General features: G+C 46.0%; 2 protein-coding genes across 7 annotated transcripts in view; one reads left to right on the plus strand and one right to left on the minus strand.

Moving 5' to 3' along the window:
* The window catches only part of LOC134927909 (putative nuclease HARBI1), a 170,276-nt gene that overhangs the window by 79,806 nt on the left and 74,798 nt on the right, over window positions 1-15,672 (minus strand). The gene's annotated exons all lie outside the window — the stretch shown is intronic.
* The window catches only part of LOC134927911 (pyrimidine-specific ribonucleoside hydrolase RihA-like), a 210,965-nt gene that overhangs the window by 40,127 nt on the left and 155,166 nt on the right, over window positions 1-15,672 (plus strand). The window contains exon 1 of one of the 3 annotated variants that reach the window (XM_063923024.1): window positions 353-489. The exons of the other annotated variants lie outside the window; for them this stretch is intronic. The gene's annotated coding sequence lies outside the window, so the exon portion shown is untranslated. Of the gene's footprint in view, window positions 1-352; window positions 490-15,672 lie in introns of those variants that run through there. 3 annotated transcript variants of the gene reach the window in all.

The raw sequence follows: 15,672 nt of genomic DNA on the forward strand, positions 1-15,672 counted from the left end.
CCCCCTCTCCCCCCCCCTCTCCCCCTCTCCCCCCCCCCTCTCCCCCCCCCCCCTCTCCCCCTCTCCCCCCCCCCCCTCTCCCCCTCTCCCCCTCCCCCTCTCCCCCCCTCCCCCCTCCCCCTCTCCCCCCCTCCCCCTCTCCCCCCTCCCCCTCTCCCCCCCTCCCCCTCTCCCCCTCTCCCCCCCTCCCCCTCTCCCCCTCTCCCCCCCTCCCCCTCTCCCCCTCTCCCCCCCTCCCCCTCTCCCCCTCTCCCCCCCTCCCCCTCTCCCCCCCTCCCCCTCTCCCCCTCTCCCCCTCTCCCCCTCTCTCCTGCACTGCACGTCCTTTCTGTCTTCCCCTGCAGGCTGTTAGGTCACATTTCTCTTTGCCTCGTTCCCATGTCCCTGCCCCTGTCCTGAGTCCCCGCCCCCTCAATCTTTGTGTGGCCTGTACTGATTAGTTCTCCAACGTGTGTGTGTGTGTGTGTACAGAGCCTCCTGTAAACAGAGGTAAGTACCTAAGGAGGGTTGTAAACTTATCTATGTTATGTGGTTGAGGTGGAGGGTGTATTCTTAATTACTTGGGGGGGGGGGGGGGTAAAGGTGGGTTTAGGGATGTAATGTATGGGAGTGAGTGTTAGGGATATAGTAATTTATCAAGAAGGGGTTTATACGTATATTATCTGGGGAGTGATATGGATTGTAATGTATATGGATGATTGTATACTTAGTAGGGGACGTTGGTTGGGGGTGTACTAATGTATTGTAGAGGATTGTAGACTAATATATTTTTAGGGGGAAAGGTGAGTTAAGGGGTGTATTATTGTACAGGTTGAGTATCCCATATCCAAATATTCCGAAATACGGAATATTCCGAAATACGGACTTTTTTGAGTGAGAGTGAGATAGTCAAACCTTTGTTTTTTGATGGCTCAATGTACACAAACTTTGTTTAATACACAAAGTTATTAAAAATATTGTATTAAATTACCTTCAGGCTGTGTATAAGGTGTATATGAAACATAAATGAATTGTGTGAATGTACACACACTTTGTTTAATGCACAAAGTTATAAAAAATATTGGCTAAAATTACCTTCAGGCTGTGTGTATAAGGTGTATATGTAACATAAATGCATTCTGTGCTTAGATTTAGGTCCCATCACCATGATATCTCATTATGGTATGCAATTATTCCAAAATACGGAAAAATCTGATATCCAAAATACCTCTGGTCCCAAGCATTTTGGATAAGGGAGACTCAACCTGTAATAATATTTTGTGCGGCAAGTATATTAATATACTGAGGTTGTATAATATGTTCTATTCGTATATAATGAAGCTATTTGGTACAAGTGTGTGTAAAGGGGGGGGGGGGGGGTAGTAATGTCACATGGGAGGCTGATGAAGGGAGGGGGCCCGAAGCATAATTATGCACCTGGGCCCACCACTCACTAGTTCCGCCACTGCATCAGATATATCTTATGGTACAATTGTATGCCACACGATATATTGCATGCGATGTACAGCGGCTTCATCAATCGCATGCGATATATCTTATGCAAAAATAGCACAAAAGTGCAAAATCGTATGGAATCACTCCCGGGAAGCTCCCAGGGGAGTTCAAGGGAAACTGAATCTGACTTCAGCCTCAGACATATCGTTGTAGTGTATGGGGCCCTTTACTGTAGTTGGCAAAAATTGCACACAATTGCAGTGCTGATGGGAAAAGAAACCTAATAGTACACTGCCTGTTGAATTTTATTACAGCTACAATTTATGTCAAATGTAACTGTATTGTAGTATGATGATGTTGTAAACAAAGCAAACAAAGAGTGAGCAACAGTTTTAGCACGGAGCTTAATAGTCACAAAATGATATGCAAATTAACAGTTATTTTGTTACATGACACAAAAATATTCTAGTGTCGAGATATTGCGGTAAATGTAATAGGATGCAATAATGCAGAGGTGCGGGAGTTTGTGTGAGAATGCCTGTATTTTCAAGGCAAAACCAACCTTGTAAATGATTGCCGCTTTAAAAATACAGGCATTCTCGCACAAACTTCCGCAGTGTATTAAGCTAATGTATTAATAGAAGACTGAAGATATCTCTGCTTAGGGATAATAATAGATAGAGAACAGAACCGAGTGGGTAATGCAGGGGGACTGCTGTCAGGGATACGGATGTCATATCCACGAACACAAGATCAACTATACAAACATTGACACCACATGATCGACAACACATAGGTCAACAACAAGATCAAGAAGGTTAAAAGATCGACATAACACAGACACTAAACAAAAGAGATCGACAAGCAAATGATCATCAAAAGAAAAGGTCAATAACTATAAAGTTTGACACATACAATAGATGATTGACAGAAACATTACAGACACATGAAAAGGTCGACAAAGATAAATCTCAACAATGAGAAGTCCGACAATTAGAAGATCGACAGTGAGAAGGTCGACAGTGATGAAGATAGTTAACATGATGGCCGACAGTAATAAGCTTGACAGAAATATGGTTCACAGTGAGAAGGGCGACAGACATAAGACCGACAATTAAAAGTTCAACATTGTGAATGCCATCGGTCACAGTGTCGACAGATACAAATTTTACTGGTATGACTTTGACATTCAGATGTCAACAGCTATGCCAAAACAACTATACAGTATATATATGGTGATCCTGTACAGCATAGTGTGATGAATAAGCCGTGCAGAGGGCCCAGCGAAGTGTTAAACATGGTACCATTAGTCATATAGGGGTCTATTTACTAAGCCTTCAATGGAGATACAGTAAAGTCGCTGGAGATAAAGGGGTACATTTACTAAGCAGTGATAAGAGCTGAGAAGTGAGCCAGTGGAGAAATTTCCCCATCAACCAATCAGCAGCTCTGTATCATTTTATAGTATGCAAATTATAGATGTTACTTCAGTGCTGATTGGTTGCCATGGGCAACTTCTCCACTGGCTCACTTCTCCACTCTTATCACTGATTAGTAAATGTACCTCAAAGTACCAGCCAATCACGTCCTAACTGCTATGCCACAGGCTGTGTTTGAAAAATGACAGTTAGGAGCCGATTGTCTGGTACTTTATTTCCAGCGACTTTAGCTCCATCCAAGGCTTAGTAAATAGACCCCTTAGTCCACTGAGCTGCTGAGCTGTCTGGTTGGGCAGCATGTGCAATAATGGATTGGGACACACTCTCCATGGAGATATGTAACTACACGCAGAACGCGTCCACAGCCCACCGGCGTCAGGTCACCAGGACAGCTAATCCCAAATCATGTATGTAAATCTAATTAACACACCCACAAGCCAAGTCCTAGATGCCTGCCCCCAGACGTGTGGCCTCTGGTGACACAATACCTGACTCTGCTCTTACACTTGATACTACAAGTTTCATTATCTACTGTGAGGTCTGCATGGGTTAGTAGTTGTTAGTAGTTAGTACTGCAAGTGTCATGAAGTGAGAATCGCACACTCTGTCTCCAGGGCCGCTGTAAGGTTTCTCGACACCCTAGGCAAAACTTCAGCCTGCTGCCCCCCATATCATTATTATTATTATTATTACATATTCTTTCTTTATAAGGCGTTACAAGTGTTTTACAGCTCCATACATACAGTACGGCACACACCAGAACAATACAGGGTACACAGAACTTAACATTACAGTAACAAAAACACTAAAAACAGAGGTAACAAATAGCACCACAATTCTCAGTACACAATATTATTTTATCTATTAGCAGTATCTTACATAGGGCAGCAAAATCTGTTGCGCTTTAAAATTGGAAACACTAATAAAATAAAACTGGGTAATAAAAGAGTAGTAGGGAAGCCCTGCTTGCAAGCTTACAATCTACAGCTGAGATACAAGGAAGCAAGGGAGCAATTGGCGCACCACTACGGGCAGGCAGCCACTGGAAGAGATGAATGATGAACGGACGACACAGCCTCCATGTATCCCACCAAAGCCCCCCAAACTCCGCCATTACAGTCCAGGCCCCCAGGATATCCATGCTTGAGTCCAGATAGATAAATCAAAGTGAGGTACAAAGTCACCTGTGTTCAAGCTAGAGATGTGCACCGGAAATTTTTCGGGTTTTGTGTTTCTCTAACGTCCTAAGTGGATGCTGGGGACTCCGTCAGGACCATGGGGAATAGCGGCTCCGCAGGAGACAGGGGAATAGCGGCTCCGCAGGAGACAGGGCACAAAAATAAAGCTTTAGGATTAGGTGGTGTGTACTGGCTCCTCCCCCTATGACCCTCCTCCAAGCCTCAGTTAGGTTTTTGTGCCCGTCCGAGCAGGGTGCAATCTAGGTGGCTCTCCTAAAGAGCTGCTTAGAAAAAGTTTTTAGGTTTTTTATTTTCAGTGAGTCCTGCTGGCAACAGGCTCACTGCATCGAGGGACTTAGGGGAGAGAATTTCAACTCACTTGCGTGCAGGATGGATTGGATTCTTAGGCTACTGGACACCATTAGCTCCAGAGGGAGTCGGAACACAGGTCTCACCCTGGGGTTCGTCCCGGAGCCGCGCCGCCGACCCCCCTTACAGATGCTGAAGATTGAAGGTCCGGAAACAGGCGGCAGAAGGCTCTTCAGTCTTCATGAAGGTAGCGCACAGCACTGCAGCTGTGCGCCATTGTTGTCACACACTTCACACCAAGCGGTCACGGAGGGTGCAGGGCGCTGCTGGGGGCGCCCTGGGCAGCAATATTTAATACCTTTATGGCAAAAGAATACATCACATATAGCCATTGAGGCTATATGTATGTATTTAACCCATGCCAGATATCTAAAACTCCGGGAGAAAAGCCCGCCGAAATAGGGGGCGGGGCTTATTCTCCTCAGCACACAGCGCCATTTTCCTGCTCAGCTCCGCTGTGAGGAAGGCTCCCAGGACTCTCCCCTGCACTGCACTACAGAAACAGGGTAAAACAGAGAGGGGGGGCATTTTTTGGCGATATTTTGATATATTTAAGCTGCTATAAGGAACAACACTTATATAAGGTTGTTCCCATATATATTATAGCGCTTGGGTGTGTGCTGGCAAACTCTCCCTCTGTCTCCCCAAAGGGCTAGTGGGGTCCTGTCTTCGATAAGAGCATTCCCTGTGTGTCTGCTGTGTGTCGGTACGTGTGTGTCGACATGTATGAGGACGATGTTGGTGTGGAGGCAGAGCAATTGCCGATAATGGTGATGTCACCCCCCAGGGAGTCGACACCGGAATGGATGGCTTTGTTTATGGAATTACGTGATAATGTCAGCACATTACAAAAATCAGTTGACGACATGAGACGGCCGGCAAACCAGTTAGTACCTGCCCAGGCGTCTCAGACACCGTCAGGGGCTGTAAAGCGCCCTTTACCTCAGTCGGTCGACACAGACCCAGACACAGACACTGAATCTAGTGTCGACGGTGATGAAACAAACGTATTTTCAAGTAGGGCCACACGTTATATGATCACGGCAATGAAGGAGGCTTTGCATATCTCTGATACTGCAAGTACCACAAAAAGGGGTATTATGTGGGGGGTGAAAAAACTACCTGTAGTTTTTCCTGAATCAGAGGAATTAAATGATGTATGTGATGAAGCGTGGGTTAACCCAGATAGAAAAGTGCTAATTTCAAAAAAGTTATTAGCATTATACCCTTTCCCGCCAGAGGTTAGGGCGCGCTGGGAAACACCCCCTAGGGTGGATAAGGCGCTCACACGCTTATCAAAACAAGTGGCGTTACCGTCTCCTGATACGGCCGCCCTCAGGGATCCAGCTGATAGGAGACTGGAAACTACCCTAAAAAGTATATACACACATACTGGTGTTATACTGCGACAAGCCATCGCCTCAGCCTGGATGTGCAGTGCTGGGGTCGTCTGGTTGGATTCCCTGACTGAAAATATTGATACCCTGGATAGGGACAGTATTTTATTGACTATAGAGCAATTAAAGGATGCTTTCCTTTATATGCGAGATGCTCAGAGAGATATTTGCACTCTGGCATCGAGAGTAAATGCGATGTCCATATCTGCCAGAAGGAGTTTATGGACGCGACAGTGGTCAGGTGATGCGGATTCCAAACGACATATGGAAGTATTGCCGTATAAAGGGGAGGAATTATTTGGCGTCGGTCTATCGGATCTGGTGGCCACGGCAACTGCCGGAAAATCCACCTTTTTACCTCAGACCCCCCTCCCAACAGAAAAAGACACCGTCTTTTCAGCCGCAGTCCTTTCGGTCCTGTAAGAACAAGCGGACAAAAGGACAGTCATATCTGCCTCGGGGCAGAGGAAGGGGTAAGAGAGGGCAGCAAGCAGCCCCTGCCCAGGAACAGAAGCCCTCTCAGGGTTCTGCAAAGCCCTCAGCATGACGCTGGGGCCTTACAAGCGGACTCAGGAGCGGTGGGGGGTCGACTCAAGAATTTCAGCGCACAGTGGGCTTGCTCACAGGTGGACCCCTGGATCCTGCAGGTAGTATCTCAGGGTTACAGGTTGGAATTCGAGAAGTCTCCCCCTCGCAGGTTCCTAAAGTCTGCTTTGCCAACGTCTCCCTCAGACAGGGCGACGGTATTGGAAGCCATTCACAAGCTGTTTTCTCAGCAGGTGATAGTCAAGGTACCCCTCCTACAACAGGGAAAGGGGTATTACTCCACGCTATTTGTGGTACCGAAGCCGGACGGCTCGGTAAGACCTATTCTAAATCTGAAATCTTTGAACCTGTACATACAAAAATTCAAGTTCAAGATGGAGTCACTCAGAGCAGTGATAGCGAATCTGGAAGAAGGGGACTTTATGGTGTCCCTGGACATAAAGGATGCTTACCTGCATGTCCCAATTTGCCCTTCACATCAAGGGTACCTCAGGTTCGTGGTGCAAAACTGTCATTATCAGTTTCAGACGCTGCCGTTTGGATTGTCCACGGCACCTCGGGTCTTTACCAAGGTAATGGCCGAAATGATGATTCTTCTGCGAAGAAGAGGCGTATTAATTATCCCTTACTTGGACGATCTCCTGATAAGGGCAAGGTCCAGAGAACAGCTGGAGGACGGAGTAGCACTAACCCGACTAGTGCTGCAACAACACGGGTGGATTCTGAATTTTCCAAAATCTCAGTTGACCCCGACGACACGTCTGCTGTTCCTGGGAATGATTCTGGACACGGTTCAGAAAAAGGTGTTTCTTCCGGAGGAGAAAGCCAGGGAGTTATCCGAACTTGTCAGGAACCTCCTAAAACCAGGGAAAGTGTCTGTGCATCAATGCACAAGAGTCCTGGGAAAGATGGTGGCTTCTTACGAAGCGATCCATTCGGCAGATTCCACGCACAAACTTTTCAGTGGGATCTGCTGGACAAATGGTCCGGATCACATCTGCAGATGCATCAGCGGATAACCTTATCGCCACGGACAAGGGTGTCTCTTCTGTGGTGGTTGCAGAGTGCTCATCTGTTAGAGGGCCGCAGATTCGGCATACAGGACTGGGTCCTGGTGACCACGGATGCCAGTCTGAGAGGCTGGGGAGCGGTCACACAGGGAAGAAACTTCCAGGGAGTATGGTCAAGCCTGGAGATGTCTCTTCACATAAATATACTGGAGCTAAGAGCGATTTACAATGCTCTAAGTCTGGCAAAACCCCTGCTTCAGGGTCAGCCGGTGTTGATCCAGTCGGACAACATCACGGCAGTAAACAGACAGGGCGGCACAAGAAGCAGGACAGCAATGGCAGAAGCTGCAAGGATTCTTCGCTGGGCGGAAGATCATGTGATAGCACTGTCAGCAGTATTCATTCCGGGAGTGGACAACTGGGAAGCAGACTTCCTCAGCAGACACGATCTACACCCGGGAGAGTGGGGACTTCATCCAGAAGTCTTCCACATGATTGTGAACCGTTGGGAAAAACCAATGGTGGATATGATGGCGTCCCCGCCTCAACAAAAAACTGGACAGGTATTGCGCCAGGTCAAGAGACCCTCAGGCAATAGCTGTGGACGCTCTGGTAACACCGTGGGTGTTCCAGTCAGTGTATGTGTTCCCTCCTCTGCCTCTCATACCAAAAGTACTGAGAATTATACGGCAAAAGGGAGTAAGAACGATACTAGTGGCTCCGGATTGGCCAAGAAGAACTTGGTACCCGGAACTTCAAGAGATGCTCACGGAGGATCCGTGGCCTCTACCTCTAAGACGGGACCTGCTTCAGCAGGGACCGTGTCTATTCCAAGACTTACCGCGGCTGCGTTTGACGGCATGGCGGTTGAACGCCGAATTCTAAGGGAAAAAGGCATTCCGGAAGAGGTCATTCCTACACTGGTAAAAGCCAGGAAGGAGGTGACTGCACAACATTATCACCGCATTTGGAGAAAATATGTTGCGTGGTGTGAGGCCAGGAAGGCCCCCACGGAGGAATTTCAACTGGGTCGATTCCTACATTTCCTGCAAACAGGATTGTCTATGGGCCTCAAATTGGGGTCCATTAAGGTTCAAATTTCGGCCCTGTCGATTTTCTTCCAGAAAGAATTGGCTTCAGTTCCTGAAGTCCAGACTTTTGTAAAAGGAGTACTACATATACAGCCCCCTGTTGTGCCCCCAGTGGCACCGTGGGATCTTAATGTAGTCTTGGATTTTCTCAAATCCCATTGGTTTGAGCCGCTCAAATCGGTGGAGTTGAAGTATCTTACATGGAAAGTAACCATGCTACTGGCCCTGGCTTCAGCCAGGAGAGTATCAGAATTGGCGGCTTTATCATATAAGAGCCCATATCTGATTTTCCATACGGACAGGGCAGAACTGCGGACTCGTCCTCATTTTCTGCCTAAGGTGGTGTCAGCGTTTCACCTGAACCAGCCTATTGTGGTGCCTGCGGCTACTAACGATTTGGAGGATTCCAAGTTGTTGGACGTGGTCCGGGCATTGAAAATATATATTTCAAGATCGGCGGGAGTCAGAAAGTCTGACTCACTGTTTATATTGTATGCACCCAACAAGATGGGTGCTCCTGCTTCTAAGCAGACGATTGCTCGTTGAATTTGTAGCACAATTCAACTTGCACATTCTGTGGCAGGCTTGCCACAACCTAAATCTGTCAAGGCCCATTCCACAAGGAAAGTGGGCTCATCCTGGGCGGCTGCCCGGGGGGTCTCGGCATTACAACTCTGCCGAGCTGCTACTTGGTCAGGGGCAAACACGTTTGCAAAATTCTACAAATTTGATACCCTGGCTGAGGAGGACCTTGAGTTCTCTCATTCGGTGCTGCAGAGTCATCCGCACTCTCCCGCCCGTTTGGGAGCTTTGGTATAATCCCCATGGTCCTGACGGAGTCCCCAGCATCCACTTAGGACGTTAGAGAAAATAAGAATTTACTTACCGATAATTCTATTTCTCGTAGTCCGTAGTGGATGCTGGGCGCCCATCCCAAGTGCGGATTGTCTGCAATACTTGTACATAGTTATTGTTACAAACAAATTCGGGTTGTTATTGTTGTGAGCCGTCTGTTCAGAGGCTCCTACGTTTGTCATACTGTTAACTGGGTTCAGATCACAAGTTATACGGTGTGATTGGTGTGGCTGGTATGAGTCTTACCCGGGATTCAATATCCTTCCTTATTGTGTACGCTCGTCCGGGCACAGTATCCTAACTGAGGCTTGGAGGAGGGTCATAGGGGGAGGAGCCAGTACACACCACCTAATCCTAAAGCTTTATTTTTGTGCCCTGTCTCCTGCGGAGCCGCTATTCCCCTGTCTCCTGCGGAGCCGCTATTCCCCATGGTCCTGACGGAGTCCCCAGCATCCACTACGGACTACGAGAAATAGAATTATCGGTAAGTAAATTCTTATTTTTGGATTCGGTTCCGCAGCCGTGTTTTGGATTCGGACGCGTTTTGGCAAAACCTCCCTGAAAATTTTTTGTCGGATTCTGGTGTGTTTTGGATTCGGGTGTTTTTTTTTTTTTTAAACCCCTCAAAACAGCTTAAGTCATAGAATTTGGGGGTAATTTTGATCCTATAGTATTATTAACGTCAATAACCACAATTTCCACTCATTTCCAGTCTATTCTGAACACCTCACAATACTATTTTTAGTCCTAAAATTTGCACGAGGTCGCTGGATGACTAAGCTAAGCGACCCAAGAGGGTGGCACAAACACCTGGCCCATCTAGGAGTGGCACTGCAGTGTCAGACAGGATGGCACTTAAAAAAATTGGCCCCAAACAGCACATGATGCAAAGAAAAGAGAAAAAGAGGTGCACTGTGGTCGCTGGACGGCTAAGCTAAGCGACACAAACACCTCAATATCACAGGAATTATTTGTTTAATCAATGGTATTATTGGTCCAAATCACTGGAAGAAAATGACAAAATCACTGGAATTATTTGGCAAGATCACTGTAATTAATAATTATAAATCACTGATATTAATTGGTAAAATCTCGCTATCGCCTGCCTAGTGAAGTGGAATCTAGATGGGATTTTGTACCGGGAACACAATAACTTCATCAATTGCCTAAATCCCACTGCACTAATGGCGGAAAACGGGCACACGTCTAACAGCGCACTGATTATACTGAGAACTGATTATACTGATCACTGATGATACTACGGAGAACTGACACTGAGCAGCGAGAACAGCACTGGACTATTGTACTGTAGTATACTGGTCACCACAATGCAGCACTGACACTGAGCACAGATATTAAGCACTGATCAGGATACTAGAAGTGACACATAGCTGCAAGATACAGCAATGGCCTACTGTACTGTACTACTATAATTATATACTGGTGGTCCCCACAATGCAGCACACTGAGCACAGATATTACCAGGTGTATCTCACACATCGCTCAGTACAGATTACAGGATGTATAATCACCAGGTGTATAACACACGTCGCACAGTACAGTATACAGTATGCAGCTCTGGAGGGATCAGTATTTGGCAGGAAGGCAAGGCCTGGTCCTGGCAGCAGAGTGACAGGCGGCCGTATAGTAGCAGCCAGCTCCAAATCTGGCAGTGTGTGGAGAGGGAGGGGGTGAGGGTGAGGGAAGGGAACGAGCGCTGGAGTGTCTGAGCGGAGGGCTTGGAAGTTCAGGGGGAGTGAGGCGGGAGCTGCTCTTCCATAGCAGCGCACAGTGGTGGTGACGGAGTCTGACAAAGGAGGGAGGAGGAGGATTGGGGCAACTGGCCGCAGGGGAGCATGGTGCAGCAGCCATCACCTGCAGGGGGAGTGGAGGGAAACACATCCTATCTGCCCCAGATAAGTGACTTCTGATCAGAGCAATTGAGGGTCGGAGTTTTTCTGAAAGGGAAAGGAAGGGGTTCTTTTCATGTAGACTGGAAGGACTACAACAAACTTGGAGTGACTACACTTTTCACCCTAGTTTGGCAGCCCTGCTGCCCTTTAATACACAGATGAATGAAGACTCCATTTGGAAAGGCGGCCGCTCAGCGATCAAGAGCTGATGCAGCACATGCAGGTGTTTCTGCAAATATGATGAAGAAAAGAACATCTCATAAGAAACATTGAAACAATATGGGACCAAGTAAACCAATCTCCCAGCCAAGGCGAAATATTGTAGGCTGTAGAATACAGCATGGGTGGAAAGAGGGCAGTGGACCAATAACCCAGTGGAAAGGAACAGTTCTGGATCAAGTACCAGTGAATCCCTCCCTCTATCTTATAAAGTATGATGGATTTGATTGTGTCTATGGACTTGAGCTTCACAAGGATGAAAGGGTGTCTGCTCTTGAAGTTCTACCAGACAGAGTTGCCTCATCCCAAATCAGCGATGCCCATTTGGCTGACACAATGATTGGTAAAGCAGTGGAGCATATGTTTGAAACAAAGGATGGTTCAAAGGATGAGTATTAGCACGAGCACCTATTATGAACACATGGTTTTATTATTATATAACCTATGAAAAGGACCCAGTCTTATATGTATATATCAACTTTTAGATGACTATAAAGAAGGAGAACTTCGGATCATGCCAGACTCAAATGATTCCCCTCCAGCTGAAAGAGAACCAGGGGAGGTTGTGGACAGCCTGGTGGGCAAGCAAGTGGAATATGCTAAAGAAGATGGCTCAAAAAGGACTGGCATGGTTATTCATCAAGTTGAAGCTAAACCATCTGTGTACTTCATTAAGTTTGATGATGATTTCCATATTTATCTCTACGATTTGGTAAAGACATCCTAAATGGGATTCTGTACTTTTTTTTTTGCCAAACGTAATCTAATGTAAACATTTGTAGAAAGTCACTGCTTTCTGATTACAGAAATGCCCAGATATTACTGCGAATCCACAATCCCTTCCCAGAGGAAAAAGAAATTGAGAAACCGTTGTTTGAGAATGTTTGTTCTCTTTCCCTTACAAAGGAACAAACCACTTTCCAAGAAGACTGACGTTTTTGGGATTATGGAGACATAGGGTGAGATTCAAATGCTATATCACGCCCAATTTCCTTTCTAAAATGATCTCCGTTATCGCGCATATTGCGCCCATAGTAATCAGGGTTACTGTGTAAAGGGATGGATGCCTCGCTACTCCGGGGGTAGCGAGCTGAAATAATGATACAACATCCCTGGGGGCAGAAACAGAACGAGTGTGGAAAGAGGTGAAAAGAATTGAATCCCACCCATAATGCTTTTGAATATAAATCCTAAAGCAGGTGGTGTATTAGAGCAAAAGAGTGCAAGAGACCAGCCATGCAGTTTCTGAAGTATTATGACAAAATGTTACTGTATTTCATAAGCACTCATTCCTAACTCTGCTAAGTACTGTTTGGTATACTGTATCTGGCTTCCATGAGGTAGTTGTGCATTATTTCAGCTTCCATTGACCTTTTTGAAAGCAGTAGAAGTGATCGATTCTTCCCCCCCCCCCTATTTTTAATTTTCTCCTGCATAGCCCAGTAAAATGTTGCAATGTTAAGGGTTGACTTGTGCCTTCTGGGGGTCCACTTCTTCACCAAACCTAGCCAAATCTCATCCAAACCCTCTGTTCCACGTTCGCTATGTACCCCATCTGTGTCACCCATGTCTGTCTACCCCTCCCCTTTAGATTGTAAGCTCTCACGAACAGGGCCCTCTTCCCTCATGTGCTTATCCTTTGTCTTACTTTAATAATCTTCAACTGTACCACATCCAGCAGTCTTCTGCCACCTGATACTTATTCCAGTGTCATCTGCTGATGTAACTATGGGGGTCATTCCGAGTTGTTCACTCGTTGCCGATTTTCGCAACGGAGCGATTAAGGCAAAAATGGGCATGCGCATGGTATGCAGTGCGCATGCGCTAAGTATTTTAGCACAAAATTTAGTAGATTTACTCACGTCCGAACGAAGAATTTCATCATTGAAGTGATCGGAGTGTGATTGACAGGAAGTGGGTGTTTCTGGGCGGAAACTGACCGTTTTTTGGGAGTGTGTGGAAAAACGCAGGCGTACCAGAATAAAACGCGGGAGTGTCTGGAGAAACGGGGGAGTGGCTGGCCAAACGCAGGGCGTGTTTGTGATGTCAAACCAGGAACGAAACAGGCTGAGCTGATCGCAATGTAGGAGTAAGTCTCAAGCTACTCAGAAACTGCTAAGAAATTTCTATTCGAAATTCTGCTAATCTTTCGTTTGCAATTCTGCTAAGCTAAGATACACTCCCAGAGGGCGGCGGCCTAGCGTGTGCAATGCTGCTAAAATCTGCTAGCGAGCGAACAACTTGGAATGACCCCCTATGTTTATTTACCCTGTACTTGTCCTATACTGTCATCAACTGTAAGTTGCTGTTTTCCTGTTTGATTATTTATGTACTGTAATTGGGCACTGCGGAACCCTTGTGGCGCCATATAAATAAAGGATAATAATAATTATAATAATAATAATATAGGGTGTATAATCCCCAGGTGTATCTCACACATCGCTCAGTATAGTATATAGGGTGTATAATCCCCAGGTGTATCTCACACATCACACATCACACAGTACAGTATATAGGGTGTATAATCCCCAGGTGTATCTCACACATCGCTCAGTACAGATTACAGGATGTATAATCACCAGGTGTATAACACACGTCGCACAGTACAGTATACAGGGTGTATAATTAATTACCAGGTGTATCACACACATCGCACGGTACAGTATATAGGGTGTATAATCCCCAGGTGTATCTCACACATCACACAGTACAGTATATATTTATTTATTAGCAGTTTCTTATATAGCGCAGCATATTCCGTTGCGCTTTACAATTAGAACAACAATTATAGAACAAAACTGGGCAAAGACAGACAGACAGACAGAGGTAGGAAGGCCCTGCTCGCAAGCTTACAATCTATAGGGAAATAGGCATTGATACACAAGGATAGATGCTACCTGTTACATAATGGTTCCCCAGGTTTCTAGGTTCTTAATGGGTTGTATATGATATGATCACCCAGCAATGTTGGAAGACAAAATGTGAGTTTATGTGGACTGTACAGAGGGGATGTAACTTGATAGGGAAGCTGTGAAGGTTATGTGTGTGGGTCTGAAATTTGGTAGGCTTGTCTGAAGAGATGAGTTTTCAGAGAACGTTTAAAGGTTTGGAGACTAAAGGAGAGTCTTATTGTGCGTGGGAGTGCACAGAGTGGGTGAAGCCCGGGTAAAGTCCTGTAATTTTGAGTGGGAACAGGTAATACATGTGGATGAGAGACGCAGATCTTGTGCAGAGCGGAGAGGTCTGGTAGGGAGATATTTTGAGATGAGTGAGGAGATGTATGATGGTGCAGTTTGGTTAATAGCCTTGTATGTAAGTAAAAGTATTTTATATTTGACACGGTAGAAAACCAGTAACCAATGGAGGGACTGACAGAGCGGATCAGCAGATGAAGAACGTCTGGCGAGGAAGACTAGCCTCGCAGCTGCATTTAAAATGGATTGAAGTGGTGATAGCCTATGTTTGGGAAGACCAATAAGGAGACTATTACAATAATCAATGCGGGAGATGATGAGTGCATGGATTAGAGTTTTTGCAGTGTCTTGTGTAAGATAAGGGCGTATTTTGGATATGTTTTTAAGGTGCATGTAACATGATTTAGAGACAGATTGAATGTGTGGAACAAAGGACAGTTCAGAGTCAAGGGTGACACCTAGGCAACGAGCTTGTGGGGTGGGGTGGATAGTTGCATTGTCAACAGTTATAGAGATATCAGGTTGGTAACTACTCTTAGCTGGTGGGAAAATAATTAATTCGGTTTTGGAAATGTTGAGTTTGAGGTGGCGAGATGACATCCAAGATGAAATGGCAGACAGGCATCCAGTGACACGAGCCAATACTGGTGGTGACAAATCTGGGGAGGATAGGTAGATTTGAGTATCATCAGCGTACAAATTATACTGAAATCCAAGGAGCTGATTAGTTTACCAAGAGAGGAGGTATAGATTGAGAAAAGCAGAGGACCTAAGACTGGGCCTTGCGGTACTCCAACTGATAGAGGTAGAGAAGAGGAGGTAGAATCAGAGAAGTGAACACTGAAAGAGCGATTAGATAGGTAGGATGAGAACCAAGAAAGGGCTGTGTCCTGAAGACCTAGGGATTTTAGTGTTTGTATGAGAAGAGAGTGGTCAACAGTGTCAAAAGCAGCAGAGAGATCTAGAAGAATAAGTAGTGTGTAATGGCCTTTTGATCTAGTAGTGACTAGATCATTCACTACTTTGG

This window comes from Pseudophryne corroboree, chromosome 5 (assembly GCF_028390025.1).
Source record: "Pseudophryne corroboree isolate aPseCor3 chromosome 5, aPseCor3.hap2, whole genome shotgun sequence".
NCBI lineage: Eukaryota > Metazoa > Chordata > Amphibia > Anura > Myobatrachidae > Pseudophryne > Pseudophryne corroboree.